Below are 16,864 nucleotides of genomic sequence, written 5' to 3'. Positions count from 1 at the left end.
GCCAGATTTGAGGCCAGATTCAAAGCCAGACCCACCAGAGACCACACTCCCTTCTGCATTCTGCTCTGAATTTCTGACTCTCCTTTTCATTCCAAATGTGGCTACAAGGTCTCTTGTTTGCACTTTGTGAATCTAGTGCTTTGGAACTTCAGCCTTGTGGCAGTATTTTCAGAGCTCCTCCTTCCTCTGCTATGCTTACCTTTGGCTAGATGCCCATCTTTTTTTTTTTTTTTTTTTTTTTTTAAGATTTTATGAGAGAGAGAGAGGCAGAGACACAGGCAAAGGGAGAAGCAGGCTCCATGCAGGGAGCCTGACATGGGACTTGATCCCAGGGCCCCAGGATCACAGCCTGGGCTGAAGGTGGCGCTAAACCACTGAGCCACCCGGGCTGCCCCTAGATGCCCATCTTTTAAAATTATTTACGTGAATTGCAAAGTGCCCGCACCTGCAGATTACCTCCGAGACCCACACCAGCCAATCAAACCTTGTGTTGTCAGGCCCCATTCCCTTTCCTTCCTTTGAATTGGATCCGTCTTTTGAGGGGTCTCCTTACCTTTCCTCTGAAACTTTAGAATTGCCCTGCTGATGCCATGGTTGTACTTATGACTTTGGAAAGCCTTTGCTCTTTGTCTCTGCCCTCCTCCTCCCCCCGGGGTACATGCTTCTTCCTCTTTTTCCATTAGCAGTCAACACAAAGGCTTTTCCATTTGGGGGGTGGTGCGCGGGGGGGTGGGTGGGGGGTGCTGTCCTGTGGTCTCTGTCAAAGCCGTTCAAATCTGCCCTTGTAGCTGCTCAAATCTGCAAAAGCAGCCAGGAGCAATATGTAAATGAACAGGCAAGCCCTGTTCTGATAAAACTTTATTCATAAAAGTATGCAGCGTGCAGGGTTTGCCTGGAGGCTACAGTTTTCCTCCCCCGGCCTTAGACTATAAAATTTTCTTTGGAAACTCAAAGAGCTTTTATCTAATATGAAACCATTGTGGATTTATGATCTAGTTCAACACAGTAAAAACCAAACTCCCTTTCCACTAAAATTAGCTCCTTCCCCAGACTTCCCTATTTCTGGCAATGACAGCAACATTTTCCAGCTCGAACACATTTAAAAATGAAGAGTTGAATATTTGATTCCTCCTTTTTGCTCACTGCCATAGATCACACAGCTGTGTGTTTCCATTCTCCTAGCTGGTGGGGGTTTATCACTTCACATCTGTATTTATATTCTTGGCTTTGAACTCATACATTTTTGCCTTCAGTGTCTCTCTCCAGCTCATCCTTAGCATGGCTTTTGGGTTAATTATTCCTGAAATGTTGCTTTTAAGAATTCCTTACTCTCCGATCTTGAAAATTTACCAAACTCTGACCTCCGTGTGCCTTCCTCCTCTTAATCTCTGCACCAGCATGCTAATGCTGCCTTCTTTCTTGCTTTTTAAAAAACACTGTTCAAGTATGACAGACATGTAGACATCTGTCTATACTTAATGTATACGAGTCTGTGAGTTCGGGGGCAAATGCACGCATGTGAAGCCATTATCACTACCAGGGCCATAGACAGGGATGCACACTCCCAAATTTCCCTCTGTCCCTATTATTATTATTATTATTATTATTATTATTACTATTATTAGTGTGTGTGTGTGTGTGTATGTGGTAGGTAAGAACACTTAACCTAAGATCTACTCTCCTAGCAAATTTTAAGTACGCAATATGGTATTTGTCAACTAGAGACGTTATGCTATGCAGTAGCTCTCCAGAACTTATTCATCTTGTAGAACTGAAACTTTGTACCCTTTGACCTACCCCACCAGCCCAGCCTTTGGCAGTCACCATTCTGCTCTCTGTTCTAGGAGTTTGATGATTTTAGATTCCACACATGAGTGAGATCATACAGTATTTCTCTATCTGTGTCAGGCTTATTTCACTTAGCCTACTGTCCTCCAGGTCCATCTACATTGTTGCAAATTTCTTTTCTTTCTAACTAATGGCTGAGTGATATTCCATCATTTGCGTACACCACATTATTTAATCCATTCCCCTATGGATGGACATTCAGGTGTTTCCATGTTGTGGCCATGGTCAAGAGCACAATGGACTTGAGAGTGGAGTTGGTTCTTTCAGATCCTGATTTCACAGTAACAGTAAAAGATGATGTATGGAATTGGGGAAAGTAGTTGCGAACCATATATCCAATGACGGTTTGATGTATATTATAAAAGGACCAAGTACAACTTGGACCAAGTACAAAAGGACATTATAAAAGGACCAAGTACAACTCAATAACAAAAGAACAAATGCTATTTTCCTCTAACTAGGGAATCTGCCTTACTATGCTCTCTGGCCCCTGTTCTTTTGATCAGACTATTTCCTCTGTCCAGAATGTCATTTTATCTGCAAAACACCCATGCACATTGTCTGTTTTCAAGAGCAAAGCTCAATTCTTCAAAGCTCAATTTCCTCTTAATTTTCCATGACTCCTTCTTGTTTGCTCTGTCCCATCACGATGCTTCCTGCCTCTGGTTTCTCGTAGTGCAGGCTCTTTGCCACCTAATCATATACTATTTTGCATCAGTGTCTTCTGTTTTGGAAGTGTTTGCCTTATTTCTCTAATTAGAGCAAGCTTTGTCAAGGTCTGCAGCATATCTTACCATACAGATGTTGTTTTGTCATGGGAGTGACTCAACATCTTTGTCGAATATATGAATGGATAGATGGACGGATAGATGGATGGATGGATGGATGGATGGATGGATGGATGAACACTAATATTCTTCCTTGCCCCCAATCTCCTGTCTTACCTCTTGATCAGCTCCTGGATCTCAATGGGATGTAGCTTGAAAAAAGAGTTATATGAATTAATACTTATAGGCAATCCCCAATTTTCAAATTAGCTGTGTTTTAGATGTTCAATTGTCAACTGAATGCTAAAACCCAAAAATACTTTATCCTAGGGAAACTACTAAAACTGGACATTGTAACAGGACTCCAAATTGTTGCATTGAAGCCTATTGTTCTGTAAGTGGTTTGAAATCCAGGCGAATAAAATGGTCACACATAACAAAACAAATCTATGCAAGGCCCATGATTAAAATAAAAATGAATTAGAGGGTTTCTCTCTCTATTTTGAGGGGTGTGGGGTGGAGAGGGAATCATCGTGCTTAGGATAAAGCAGATTTTATTATAGGAAAATGAAATGATAAGCAATTTCATGGATTTACTAAAAGGGAATTTTGTGTAGCTTAAAGATACTAGATGTTGATAAAAAGGTGTTTTACCCCCAAAATATGCAATTTCCCTTAAAATTAATGGCTTTCATTTTCTTTTAGACATAGGATTATCATTGCCACTGCTTTGATATGTATCAGCTTTAATCTTTTTGTGCTGGATCAGACATGGAAAGAAAATGTTCATGAGGCACAGAAAGCATAAATGAACTGTTGTCTGCTCCTTATGGTCTGCAAAAGGAGAAAGGTTTTTAGATTTTTAATGTAAAATATTCTGAAAAAAGTAAATAAGAGTACCATTTCATATTATGTGAGAAGATACAGAATTTGAATTTCAGTGCCCATAGACTCAGCTTTATTAGAACACAGCCAGAATGATGTGTGGAACGCTTCTCTGCCAGAGTAGAGGAGTCAGAGTTGCCCATGGCCCTTTACAGAAATGTTTGCAGACCCCTGCTATGCAGCTGTGGAATTAGCAAACAAGGGAGACTTTCATAAATACAGTGTGAAGTGAAAAAAGCTAGACTCTGGAGTGCATGCCTTGAATCCAAGCAAAATTAATCTAGGGTGAGCTGTGTCCCACAGCAGTGACCTCTGTGTGGGATGAGTGGGTTTCCTGCACAAAGGGGTTTCTGGGTGCTGGAAGCATTTACTTTTTGATGTAGGTCTGGATGTGCGGATGCGTTCCCTCAAATTTACTGGATACTTAAGATTTGTTTTTTGTTTTCTTCATTCAGGTTAGACTTTGATCTTAAAAGTTTACTTTAGAGGCACCTGGGTGGCTCAGTGGTTGAGCATCTGCCTTTGGTTTGGGGCATGATCCTGGGGTCCCGGGATTGAGTCTTGCTTTGGGCTCCCTGATGTTGCTGCCTCTCTCTCTGCATCTCTCATGAATAAACCAATAAAAATCTTTACAAAAAAGTTTACTTTAGAATTTCAGGAAGGGGTGCCTGGGTTAAGCATCTGACTCTTGGTTTCAGCTCAGACTGTGATCTCAGGGTTGTGAGGCTGACCCCTGAGTCAGACTCCAGGCCCAGCAGGGAGTCTACTTGGGGTTCTCTCTCTCCTTCTCCCTCTGCCTCCCTCCCCGCTCAAATAAATAAATAAATATTTTTTAAAAAAAATCAAAATAAAATTCAAGAAGAGTCAAGGAAGAGCAAAAAAAGAGAATATATATATATATATATATATATATATATATATATATATTTGCTCTTCCTTGACTTCTTGAATTTTATTTTGATATATATATGACAGAGAAGTAAAGCTAGAGAGAACTGAGGAGTGTGGGGAGGAGCAGGTGGGAGCTGGAGGTGGAACAGCTGCCAGAGGCTTAAGACCAGAGGCTGACAGGGAGATGGCAGCATGCTTGGCCCCTTTGCCACCACTAGTGGCCTGGTCATCACTGTCACCCCGGCGACATCTCAGTTTTACCTCTGTTTGATGGGGAAAGAAACCAAAGTCCAGAAAGATTCAGCCTCCTGCCTATGGACTTCTAACTTGTGTGGAAAGCACTTAATTTAAGAGGAAACTACGTTTTGTCTCTTTCTTTTTCTGAAGCAGAGGAATGAGCTGGCATGGAAGACGATACCATGGATCCCCCAATGACCGCCAGAGACGGCCAGCAACCAGCACCAGCTTTACCCCACCACAGGGTGGGGAGGCTGGAGGGTCTCGGGGGGCATGTGACAAGAGCTCTGGGGAACAGAGACCCGTCTGCCATCTGCATGTTTCTATCACCACTGGGTGTTCTTATTTCAAGACACTTAAAAATGTTGAGTTTCTCATTTCTTCCACATTTGGTGCAGATGCTTTTCCAGGCTTGAGGTGACACGCTTTATCCATGTGTAATATCCACATGTAAGCTGTGCAAGCATTTTAATGGCCTATAATGTGAAGATCAGTTTCCAGCAAAATAAAATATACTGTGGAAAACCAGTGGCTCACAAATACTTAAAATTATCCTTGACTGTATGAAGGGAAAGCAGGGAAAGTTTTTCTCTCTTGGAAAGGGATACGGTCTCCAAGATTCCATTTCAGGATAACGTCTGTGTGGGCCCAGATTGACATTGCCAAGTGAGTTAGCAGGTGAGGAGTGAGTCTGAATGAGATGCTGATTCTGACTTAGCTGATAGGAAAATGCAAGTGCTTGCACTGAATTCAGTGTAATAAAAACAAAATGAACAAATAAACATCAGACTATGTGACTGCAGTTTGTGGGTGAGTCTGAAGTGAACATTTGTGTTTATTTCTTATTCTTTACACATGTGTGGTCTGTTCTAGCTCGGGGCTTGGTGTTATGATAGGAATAGAGCGGCTGTGGGAATCTGTGCTTGAAGGGAGTCAACTCAGAGAGACAGTGCGGCATTGGGATGCCCAAGCACTTCTGCAAAGAGTGCCCAAGCACTTCTGCAAAGACAAATCACATATGTCTACTCACTGCAGATATGGCTCATGTGCTCCTGTTTCCAGCCCAGTGGAGACCTCCTCAGATGTTGGCTTTAAGTCTCTTGACTTACCTTAAAAGACCAATGCGCTAGAACCCTCTTGCCCAAAAATGACCCTCCATTTCTTGTCTTCCTGTCCCTTTCTCTCCAAAGGGATTGATACAGTGTGCTCTCACCACATGGTGAGACTCGGAGACATCACTAGAGTCGTATCTCCTGATTTGGATCTCCTAGCCTCCTGACAAACCAATCAGCCCCCTCTCCATGCATTTGCTGCTTCATGCTTCATGCTTCTTTGTGCTCTGCTCTGAGAATGTCAAAGTGGACAAAACATTACCACCAATTGACAACTTGCCATCATTTTCCCCGTGTGATCAACAGGACAAAACCAAAATGGTATTTCTTTCCCCTGGAAGACATTCTCCCAACTCTGTATTAATGGAAGGGCTTATTCTCAGTCACCTCTGACAATGGACCTGAGAACCAGATGAGGAAATGGCATCAGGCTCACGGGGGCTGCCTCATCTGGACGCTTACCTGTGCAGCTGGTAGTCTGGATGCTCACCTCCTCTGATGCTGGCCAGTGGGAAGACCAGGAAAGCTGTGCATCCAGCATCATTGAAGCGAGTCCAGCATGGACTGTGCACAGAAAGACCTTCTCTTTGATCTCAAGTAGGTCAATGCATCAACCCTCACCGTGGTGACGAGGGAATAGCAAATTACCGTTTCCAGACGTGGATACCCAGGAAGTCACCTCTGAAAGGAGCCAGAACCATCCAAAATCAATAAACCAATGCCAGAAATGTCACACATTTGTATTTATATTCCACATAGTGATGATACAGGTGCTATTCTGGTAAAATCTGCAGGCATCACAAGCTCAGGCTCATAGGCCAACTTTTTCCAGATTAAGAAATGACTTGTGGGCAGCAATTAACTCATGGGTTTAGGTGGGGCTGTGCCAGTCAGGGGAGGTGCCCCATAGCCCTGATGGGGTACAGCTGACTGACAGGTGTCCTGGGCAGTGGCTAGAGCTAGTCTGTGCAGATCCTGATTAACACAGTGACTCTGACTCTCCCTTTTTTGACAAAAAATTGACTCCCCCCCCCAACCCCTGCAACCAGGTGGTTTGGTTATAGAGTGAGGGGTAGCATATTCATGCCTGATATCCATGTTGGGAGATTAGACCGGAATGCATGTAAATCCACATTGACTCTTAAGATATAGACATGAGAACATTGAAAAAGAGAGACAGAAAAAGCACAAGCTATTCAACCACTGGCTCATCCCAATCAACACTCTCTCTTCTGCAGTAACAGAGCATGTGATTTATGATCTACCGATCACTCCCACCCCACCTCACCCTACCCCACCCCACCCCACCCCTACCTCCATCCCTCCCCTGCCCCACCCCTCCCTACCTTTACCTCCACCTCTACCCCTACCTACACTTTTATTCCACTCCCAATCATTATCTCCAACTCCCATGTGTTGCCTGTCAAGTTGCTCTGTTGTGTTTTTTTTGTTTTGTTTTGTTTTTTGCTTTTGTTTTTTTGCTATGCACTTTCCTTATAGCCTCACTCCATTCTTACATAAGAACAGGCTTTCATAAATAAGAGGTAGTTTGTTCTATTGGAGAAAAGCTTTACTCAGAAGTTGGTGAAACTCCTTGGGTGCTCATCAGGTTCCTTGCCAGGGTTCCATTGGACAGGGACCCTCAGAAAGGATGTTCTAGTCAAAGGAGGGGGGACCCGCAGGCCCTGGGAGGTATGATGGTCTGCACTGCACATGGGCTGGGAGCTGGAGAAAGTATCTCAGCAGCACTCTAAAATACCTGAGAGAGGAGATTGTACACTGGGCTGGTGTGCTGACACGCGTGCACATATGGTCTCTGTCTAGATAACCCTGATCTATCATTGAGATTGGAACAAAATGAGTCAGAGAAAAATCACTTTTCTCTGGCATCTAAATTCCTTACGATATCTCCTCTGAAAGGACAGTGTCCTGCTACACCCTCATAGACACCCCAAAATCACGTTTGGCTAATGTCTGGGCACTCAGTGGCCCAGTCACGTTGACACATAAAATTAACCATCATACCTCAACCCCAATTCCTAGCTCCCGTGAACATAGTTGAAAAAGAGGGTTACCCTCACCACCACAGTTACCACCCTTCAGTGTGTGAGGGAGCCGGTGGACAGCCGCCAGCAGTCTTAGAGTGTGAGCTGTGGGCAGTACTGTGTGTGTGTGTGTGTGTGTGTGTGTGTGTGAGATTAATGAAATATGTAACATCAACAAACAAGTTGACAATGGGCTTTTACAGTGTTTTCCACACTAACTAACTGCAAGCACATCAGATATAATTTGCCTTTCCAAATAAGCTGACACACAGTTCTCCATGTAACCTAAATGCACAGATTTCTCCAAAACAGCCTGAGGCGTATTCTAAAATCTCAGTGAGCCAAGTGGTGTTGAAATTATTCTTCATACCGTTTTGCCTCTCTGGGAGTGACTATGCTTGGGGAAGACAATTGACATGCTGCTTAAATGTCTGTCCAGCTTCACAAGATAAACCCTAGGTGTCCCAAAAGAAGGATGGGCCTAGTATTGGGAGGATGCATGCTTCAGTTCTCCTGCTGATGAGGTCATAGCCTCCATTTAAGAAAGATTTTTCATGAAGAAACACACACACTCGCACACACCCACGCACATGCACAGACATACATAGGCACACACATGCATGTGCGCACACATATACATGCACACACATACACAGGCATACAAGCGCGCACGGGTGTACACACCCACGCACATGTGCACACAGACACACACATGCACACACATTTATGCATGCACACATCCACACACGTGCACCTGTGCACACACGCACACACATACACAGACACACACACATTCATGCATACAGAGCAACCAAGCAATGAGAAGCGAAGGGAAAGGAATGAGTTGAACAGCAGTGTACCCTCGGGACTTCTACTTTTCTTAGGCAATTTTCATGTCAATGGGAAAATAGAAAATGTGAATAAGAGCCTGTTTTTCAAACCTGAGGGAAGATTCTATCTTTACCCCCAAATTCCAGCGTACTCTGTGAGAGCTGTCAATTTGGGGAGGCTTTTTAAGTAAGACTCTGAGCTCACCTTTCCTTTGGGTGGGGGCTGGCTGGCTGTCACATACATAATAGAATCTACCTCCCCCACTCCCATATCTTGAAAGTTATAGAAATCTATAGCTTTACTATTTTAAAAGTTAGAACTGCTACCAAAATCTCAGACCTGTTTCTTTAGCTAAAATAAGTCCTCAGTCCCATTTTGACAATTTCTTTTCTCATCACTGTAGCTGATTGGAAGGATCCCTTGGGATGGTACTAATTTAAATTAATTCTTTCATGCAGAGATGATACTGGCTAGGTTCTTCCTTCTCATCATTTCAGTGGTTTCTACATTTTACTTCTCCCCGAGCCTCTCCTGGCCACCGACCAGCTTGGAGGCAACAACGTTTCTGAGCTGCGTGAATGGCCACCTTGGGCCCTTGCTCACCTGCGGCTCTCACGATGCTCCCACCAGACCGTTCGCATGCAATGGAAGTTTGCTTGTTGTTTTATGACCGGGGATTGTCTCCACACTCTTCCGAGGGTCTGTTTCCAAGTTTTTTACTTGTTTTTTACTTGTTTACTTTGTTACTTATTCCCGAGATTTCTGTATTAGTGCCACGAGTCAATCTTGACTATTCATTTTGAAAAATGACTCTCAGGGTCCCCTCTAATATTTTGAGTGAATGCTGTCAATGATGATAAAATGGAATAATGAGAGAAAGCTTCACTTTTACAGACATCAGGCAGACTCACAAGCAAATATCTTAGTATCATATTCAAGCACAAAATCATTCATTACTTGAATTAATTGTTATGATGTGTTGGTGTGATTCCCCTTAACATCACGCTGTGCAGCCAGTGACATCACAGCACATGTACTGCTCCTTGTTCACCAGGGCAGGTGTGCTCTGGCCGCAGCTTTCCACGTGATACTTCCCAATGGGAGGTTAAAGGTGTGGAACTGAGGTATTCTTCAGGAAGAGGAGGGCTGCTTCAGGCTGTATCCCTTCTTCATTAAGCATCCTTGGGATTTCTCACTGGGTTGGTATAAACAATTGCTCCACTTGGTTATGATTATGTTCCCGTCTTTCCTCCACAACCCCATATAGATCCTCTGTGTATTGTGAACTTTGTGGCGGGGGAACAGAGGGAGATGCTATTTCATTGCAAGCGATTGTAAAAAAAACAGATCACCGTTGTCATTAAATAAAATGCATGACGGCCACGGAGTAATGGAGCTGAACTGTTGGCCTGTCAGGAGAGTTACTTTGGAAAGCCACACAATCCTCCCGGGGAATCCTGCTATGATGAAGGCATGTCTTTATTCGGAGACATCTTCTAGTCGTTTCCAAAGGAAACCCCTTTATGTGTAATTATACTTCCTTTAATATTATGAGCAATAGTATCTAGTTTCAGAACTGATCACATTTACTGAAGTGGCATCAAAATATTTGATTGTTGCCCCAAATCAAGCTTCCCTCAAAGTTTGGTGATTTCTCTCAGTCAGGCTAATCAAGAGCACTCACCCTCTAAGGAGAATTTTTAAATGATGAGTGCCTAGACTGTTTGGAGCAAAAGAAGGACAAGCATGAATTACAAGCACGGTCTACCATGTAATCCTAAGGTCATTGCCCAATGAGGTTGAAAGTGTCTGAGCTCCTACGTCTGTATTTTAAAAAAAAGATATTCTACTCTGTACAACTGGGTCCGAGGTATGTGAGGAGAAACAGATTGGTCACCAGCACCTAGAGATTATCCATGAATATGTCCGCTGCTTTCCTGTGGAGCTTGAAGAGCCCAGTCGCAACTGGACACATGACTTTCTCCAACCTGCCCTGTTGTGAGCCACCTCAGAAAGATTCAGAGTCAGCATCTGAATGCCAAGATCCTCTCCAGTGTCCATAAGTGAAAGAAAACAAATTGGTAGCCCACTGCTGCCGTAGCCTACCTGTGGCTGTTACCATAAAATCTAGCACACACTTTCGTAAGGGTATGAATGAAACCAGTTTGGCTTAAGTAGGAACAAATGCAGTGAACCTTGAGAAATGCTATATCCTCTTCCTCTTTTGTTTTTCCTTTTGGCAGATCTTCATGGGAATCTGTGTTTATTTGTTGAGGGCAGATCTTTGTGTTCGTAGTTAATTGAAAAGGATGAGAAGGAGGAAGAGGTAGGTAAACAGAGCAGCCAAGGTTTCATTGACAAATGTGGGTGCGTCTAAAGTAAAGTTTGATTCTCTTTTTCCTTTGTGGACTTGAAGACCTTTCAAAAATAATTTTTAATCTCACGAGGCTTTAAAAAATCTGATAATAAAAATAATACAGTGACGATGATGCTAATCATCATGGCCCATAGTGTCAGGGTGATCACTTTAAAAGTGGGTGGGCTGCTAATCCATGCCTTTGTATCGCTTCCCTTGAATATTCAGACTTCTGTACAGTCAGGGGGCAGTATCTGATTTTAAACCTAGAAAGTGTCCCCAGGAGAAGGTGGGAGACCTAATGGGTGCTCAATGGAAGAATGCAACTGAGACTCAAAATCTCAAGGGCTTGCCCAAGATCTCGGGGCTGAGGTGTGGGGCTGCAAGGCCCATCTCACTCCGAAGTCACGTGGCCCCATTCTCCCGGGACAGAGGTTATCCAGCAGGCTGTGGCAAGTGGAATTTCCTAAGTGACTCTGGTCCACACACAGATGCATGATGTCAAGTCAATGACGTGTCTTTCTTTTAAAACAAAACAATGTCTCTCACAGTTGTCCCCTTGTGCGTAGATGGTGGCAAATTATTGTTTGCCAAGCCTTCTATCTCCTCCCTTTCTGTGTTCCATTGAGATCATGGAAATGCAAAGTAAATAGCCATGGAGTAAAATGCCTCGGAGAATATTTATTTAAGAGTATTGTTCCAGGATGTGCACAAAGATAAAGACTTTGCGTAATGAATGAGTGACTCCAAAGGCCAAGTACCAAGAAGTTGTATTCTGTACCTGGTGTGTCCTGGCCAGGATGAGGTCACTATGTGCTCCCTTGGGACATGCCCTTCAAAAAGGGTCACCTTGTCCAGCAAAAAACCAGTCCAAATCCAGAGGGGCAGGGAGAAGCTCAGTAAAAGAAGCATAGGAAAAATTACAGGCCATTGTCTGTGTGTCAGAATGTCAAGGGGGGAAGAGGCCCAATGTCAAATGGTTTCAACACGGAGGAGCCGGCAGCCGGTGGCAGGGCTTGCCCCCCGGGGGCTGATGTGTGGGGTAACCAGCAGCAGAGAGGCTGTCCTGGACACGGCAGGTGGGGCAGCCGAGCAGAACTCTGCAGCTGGCGAGCTGGCTCTTCATCACTTCTTCAAGGGCCCAAAGGAGAAGTAGCAGTTTTTGCTTTGGTGTCATGTCACCTCTATGGGGAAGGCAGGGGAAACCATCAGTGTTTGGGAATATGGTGTAATTGGTTTCTACATCATCCTATTCCCTATAGATGTGGCAAACAAACAGACAAAACAGGGAAAGCCTACTTTGAAATAAAGTACAAAGCAAGAAGTACACAAATGTCTCTGCATAATTAATGATTATTGACTTTTTAAATTGGTTTCAAAATAAAGGCTTTCTAGATGAAATCCACAGTTGGAAGGATTACTAGAAAGTGTGGCTAGAGCGCCCACAAATTTTACACCAATTTCTTGCCTTTATGCATTAAGCTCTACCATTTCATTTCCCTAATTTCCTGTAAGCATGCACTGGCTGTGCAAATTGTCTTACCATCGAAAATGCCACAGAGGCAACCTAGTGGTGTGATGAAGAGACTTTTCATAAACAGACCTCTTCATTCACCAATCAGATTTGCAGTCGGCTATAAGATGCTCCTGAAAAAATCACCATCGGGCAGGCTCTGTCTTCTTCAAGGAGCAGGACATACTGCTTTACATAATATAAACATAAATAACTGAGTTTTATTGATATGGGAAGAGATTTTATTGCCTTCTCTGATGTAGTAGGTTGGATTCCCCATTTCATTAAAGTAAGATTACTGGCCTTGTTTCATTATCACCGTTCTGATTCTCAGGGAAAATAATCTTCTACATTGTTTTTTGTTACTTAATTATTATAGTGGGTAACAACCATAAAACTCACATGAAACTGTTTTTGTAGAAATAGACACAGAAAGCATGGTCTTCCCGTGAGAGGTGTGGAGAAAGCACACCTTTTGTCTTTTCCTTTTTTAAAAAATTAGATAACCCTAGTGGGAGAAATCCTTAGGACCTCACATGCCATTTTAGAGATTTTTCACTCAGCATGTTATATGATTGCTCATATCACATGGACTCTCAGGTCAGATGGATACCAAAGAAATTTCCATTTCATAGATGGAAAGATTGAGAGCATGGGTGCCAGGAACTTCCTTGGGAAGAGAACAGGTGGGAGTTCAAAGACCAAGAGGAAGAACGCCTGAGTGGCTCGAGGGTTTGGTGCCTGCTTTCTGTCCAGGGTGTGATCCTGGGGTCCCGGGATCGAGTCCTGCATCCGACTCCCTGCGTGGAGCCTGCTTCTCCTTCTGCCTATGACTCTGCCTCTCCCTGTATCTCTCATGAATAAATAAATAGAATCTTAAAACAAACAAACAAACAAACAAACAAACAAAGACCAAGAGGAGAATCTGAGATGCTGCAGCACCAACTCCTCAATCCAAGATACAAAAAGTGGCAACAAGTTGTAACCAAAGTTTTTGCTAACAGATGTCAAATGCAATCTTTAGAGTTTCTCCTGTCTTGTCAGAAACCCAAGAAAACCCTTTGTTTGTCTCTCTCCTGAATATTCTGTTCCACTTGGATGCTTGCCTGCTTCCAATAGATGATCCCTCACCTGCAGGCACCAGTTCTGCAACTGCCAGCAAATGCCAGCCGGTCCCAGCCACGTGCAAATCGCTGGGCATGGCTGCCGGGGAACCAGAGGGCATGTCTTTCTTGGACCCACTTGGCCCCTTTTTCTGTCTGCACCAGGGAAGGGAACACTTACTCAGCAGCCAGTAGCTGGGGGAGATGCCTGCAAAAGTGCAGAATCTACCTGGTGGAGGTGCTAAGGATGGACAAAATCATCGCGTGCCAGTAGCGGTGCCCCCCCACCTAGTGAGAACACTGTGTGTATCAGCTATGAGTTCCCTTATTCGTAGTAGAACATCAATATAGGCACTATTATCTCCCCGAATCTCCAGGCCCCGGGTCCTGAGGCACAAGGTCCTCTGGGAAGCTTCCCCAGACACCCAAGCTTGCATTTGCTGCCGCACATTCGGATTTGGTCCGGGGCGGGGAGGCGCTGACCTTGTTCAAACCTCCCACATGACTGAGTTATTTAGCCGAGGTTGGGAGCCACTGCCCTGATCACTGGGGTGGAAACGAGCATCCCCTAATTTCCAGAGGTGAATGCAGAGGCCCTGGGGGTGGTCTGTTAATCATGTGCTCAAAGTCACGCAACTGGGTATGGGAGCTGGGATTATAACCTGATTTTCTTAGCCTAAAGTGAGTACCCTTCAGACCATCACTCTAGACATCGGTCGAGTCTGGGGATCATCCAGGAGGATTTTACAAGGACCGATGCCTGGACCCCATCCAATACCCGATATCCTTATTTTCCAAGCCCCCTGAAGGCATGTAACATGAATTTTGGGGATTTGGGGACAATTTCACTAACCTGGAAGTCTGAATGTAGACAGGTGCCTTGGGGTGCATGGGAGCAGAACAACAGCCCACACCAGCCCACTGCCCAGATCAGAATCTATGGGGTGGGGCCGAGGACCTGGATTTAAAACTGACGTCATAAAACTTTCCTGGGAACATTTTTTTACAAACGGAATTTTGGGAACTAGTGTCCTACAGTATGCGCCAAGTGTTTACATTTAGGTAGATTTCTTTTTCTCTCCCCTTTCTCTTCCCCATCCCCGTCTCCCCATCTCTCACATTTCTCTTCCCCATTACCTCTTTTTTCCACTCTTATTCTAATAAGATGAAAAATAATTTCTGAATTATGTTTTCTGATACCACTTCAGCCTGCAAGTATTTTCTTGGTCAATAGTAGTATATAGAAAATAATTTTCACATACATGGGCACACATACACTTCTTCTGTAGTTGGTCTGTGTGTTAAAAAATGAATCTACCTTCTTAGGATAAACTTATTTTAGGCTTTTGCAGAAAATTGTACATGATTCTCTCATCCATGAGCCAAGGTATCGAAGACGTACAGCCTTGTCCTTCATTTTCCAGCACACAGAATCGGGCCTCTGTTGGAACCATTTCTAATTTATAGGAACATGGCTCTAGCTGTCCTTCTCTTGGCAATGAGAGGATGACAGGCTGGTAGGCTTTTGTTGACCTTTTCTGAACCCACTGGTATAGAGAGCACAGAAATGGGGACAGAGGAGGGAAAGCTGATAAAGGGAGTCACTGAAGTCAACAAAGGAATTACTGGTAAGGATAGAGCAGACAGTCAGGGAAAAGGAGCTGGAGGGGGTCAGCGGCAGCTACAGAAAGATCTAGAAGAAATGGAACTGCAAAGAGTGGGAAAGCCACATGCAGTCTTTTTGGAGTTTCATCAAGTGCTTTTGTGTCCACCCCTTGAACAATCCCATAAGGGAAGCCAAGCCAGCCTGCCCAAAGAGGACTCTGAGGTTCCAAGTGGTCAGGGCCTTGCCTGTAGTTATATCTCAGGGGGAGGTGGCAGGAAGCCAGACCCCATCATCTGACAGCTGTTCCGGCTTTGCCCGCAGGGACCTGCATCCCCCTGCAGATGAGTCCTGAAGGCCATGGAGGAGGCTGTGAGCTCAGAGCAGGCCAGGCCCAGGCCCGCACCCTCAGCACACACTCCCTGGTCTGCACCGGCATTGTCCTGGGAGGGACCTCCCAACGCAAAGCATGAGTCAGATGCATTTGTGAGTTTTTTTGTTTCCTTCTCTCATCTAACAAGGGTCAAAGCTGCCTTTCCAGACAGATGTTGGGCTTAATGTTTCCTTCCCGGGTGGTTGGCTGACCCCAGGAGACCAGAGCCTGTGGGTGCTATCACGTGACAGCAGATAGGTCTGCATGGTGGCAGAGTGACAGCCACAGCTCCCCACCATGTTGGCGCACCTCGAGGCCTCGCCGAGCCCAATGACACAGTAGGACCTTGGTGTCCTGTACTTATCACTCATCGGCAATAGCTGCCTTGTCTTTAAAAGGAGAGGTGTTTAAACTTTACTGGCTCTTATCTCTACCCTCCTGCTTAGAAATGCAAGACAGCACCTTCTACCTCCAGCTGATTTGAATGGCAAGCCCTCCGCCCTCCATGCTGGCTGTTTTCCTCCAAGTAGAAATGCAGGAAGGTTTTTTTGTAATTGATCTTAAAGGCGTAACCACCTGCCTTGAGACCTCAGAGTAGGTGGCAGGCTGGTTGATGGGAGGACCATCATTTTAACCAAATGTAGCAGAAGGTGAAGATGCCAAGCAGGAAGCCAGCACCAGGGGATGGAACAGAGGCAAAATAACAAAATAGGAGAAAAGAGCAAAAGAACACAACACAGCTTAGATACATGTACCACAGTGTAACACAGTGGCAGGTCTGGGTGTGTCAGACATTCAGCAGCCCATGGACTGGGGGATTTGAAGCATTCGGGTTCCTTGTCGCTGGGTCATTTTGCAACCCTGCCCTTTCCCTGGGCTAGGGATGGTGCATCACTGGGGAAAAACCCTCACAAGATTATCGTGTTTTTCTCCACTTATCTTGCATGCATGCTTTATGAGCCAAAAAGTCGTGTCATCCGAGCAACGGGAAGAGTAGAAACAGGGGCACAAAGATCCTGCTGTGTGTGCAAAGTCTTGAAAATCTGTTTTCCTGGACAAACAAGTGGGTTGAAAGAACAAAGTCTGAAAGTGAATCATAAACTCTTGTTTTGTTAGAGCAGAACCTGTTTTTTAAAACATCTACATTGGTTTTGGGGGCACAGATGGGCAATGGGGACCAGAAATAAACTAGAAATGTCTAAGGGGGAGCAGAACAGCTGTAAAGTCTGTCCTTTTTTTTTCTTTTAATAAGTGCAAGGCAAAGATAACATGCATTTTTCCACACACTGAAAACATTATA

This window comes from Nyctereutes procyonoides, unplaced genomic scaffold (assembly GCF_905146905.1).
Source record: "Nyctereutes procyonoides isolate TBG_1078 unplaced genomic scaffold, NYPRO_anot_genome, whole genome shotgun sequence".
Taxonomy (NCBI): domain Eukaryota; kingdom Metazoa; phylum Chordata; class Mammalia; order Carnivora; family Canidae; genus Nyctereutes; species Nyctereutes procyonoides.
Note: the sequence above shows the minus strand (reverse complement) of the source record.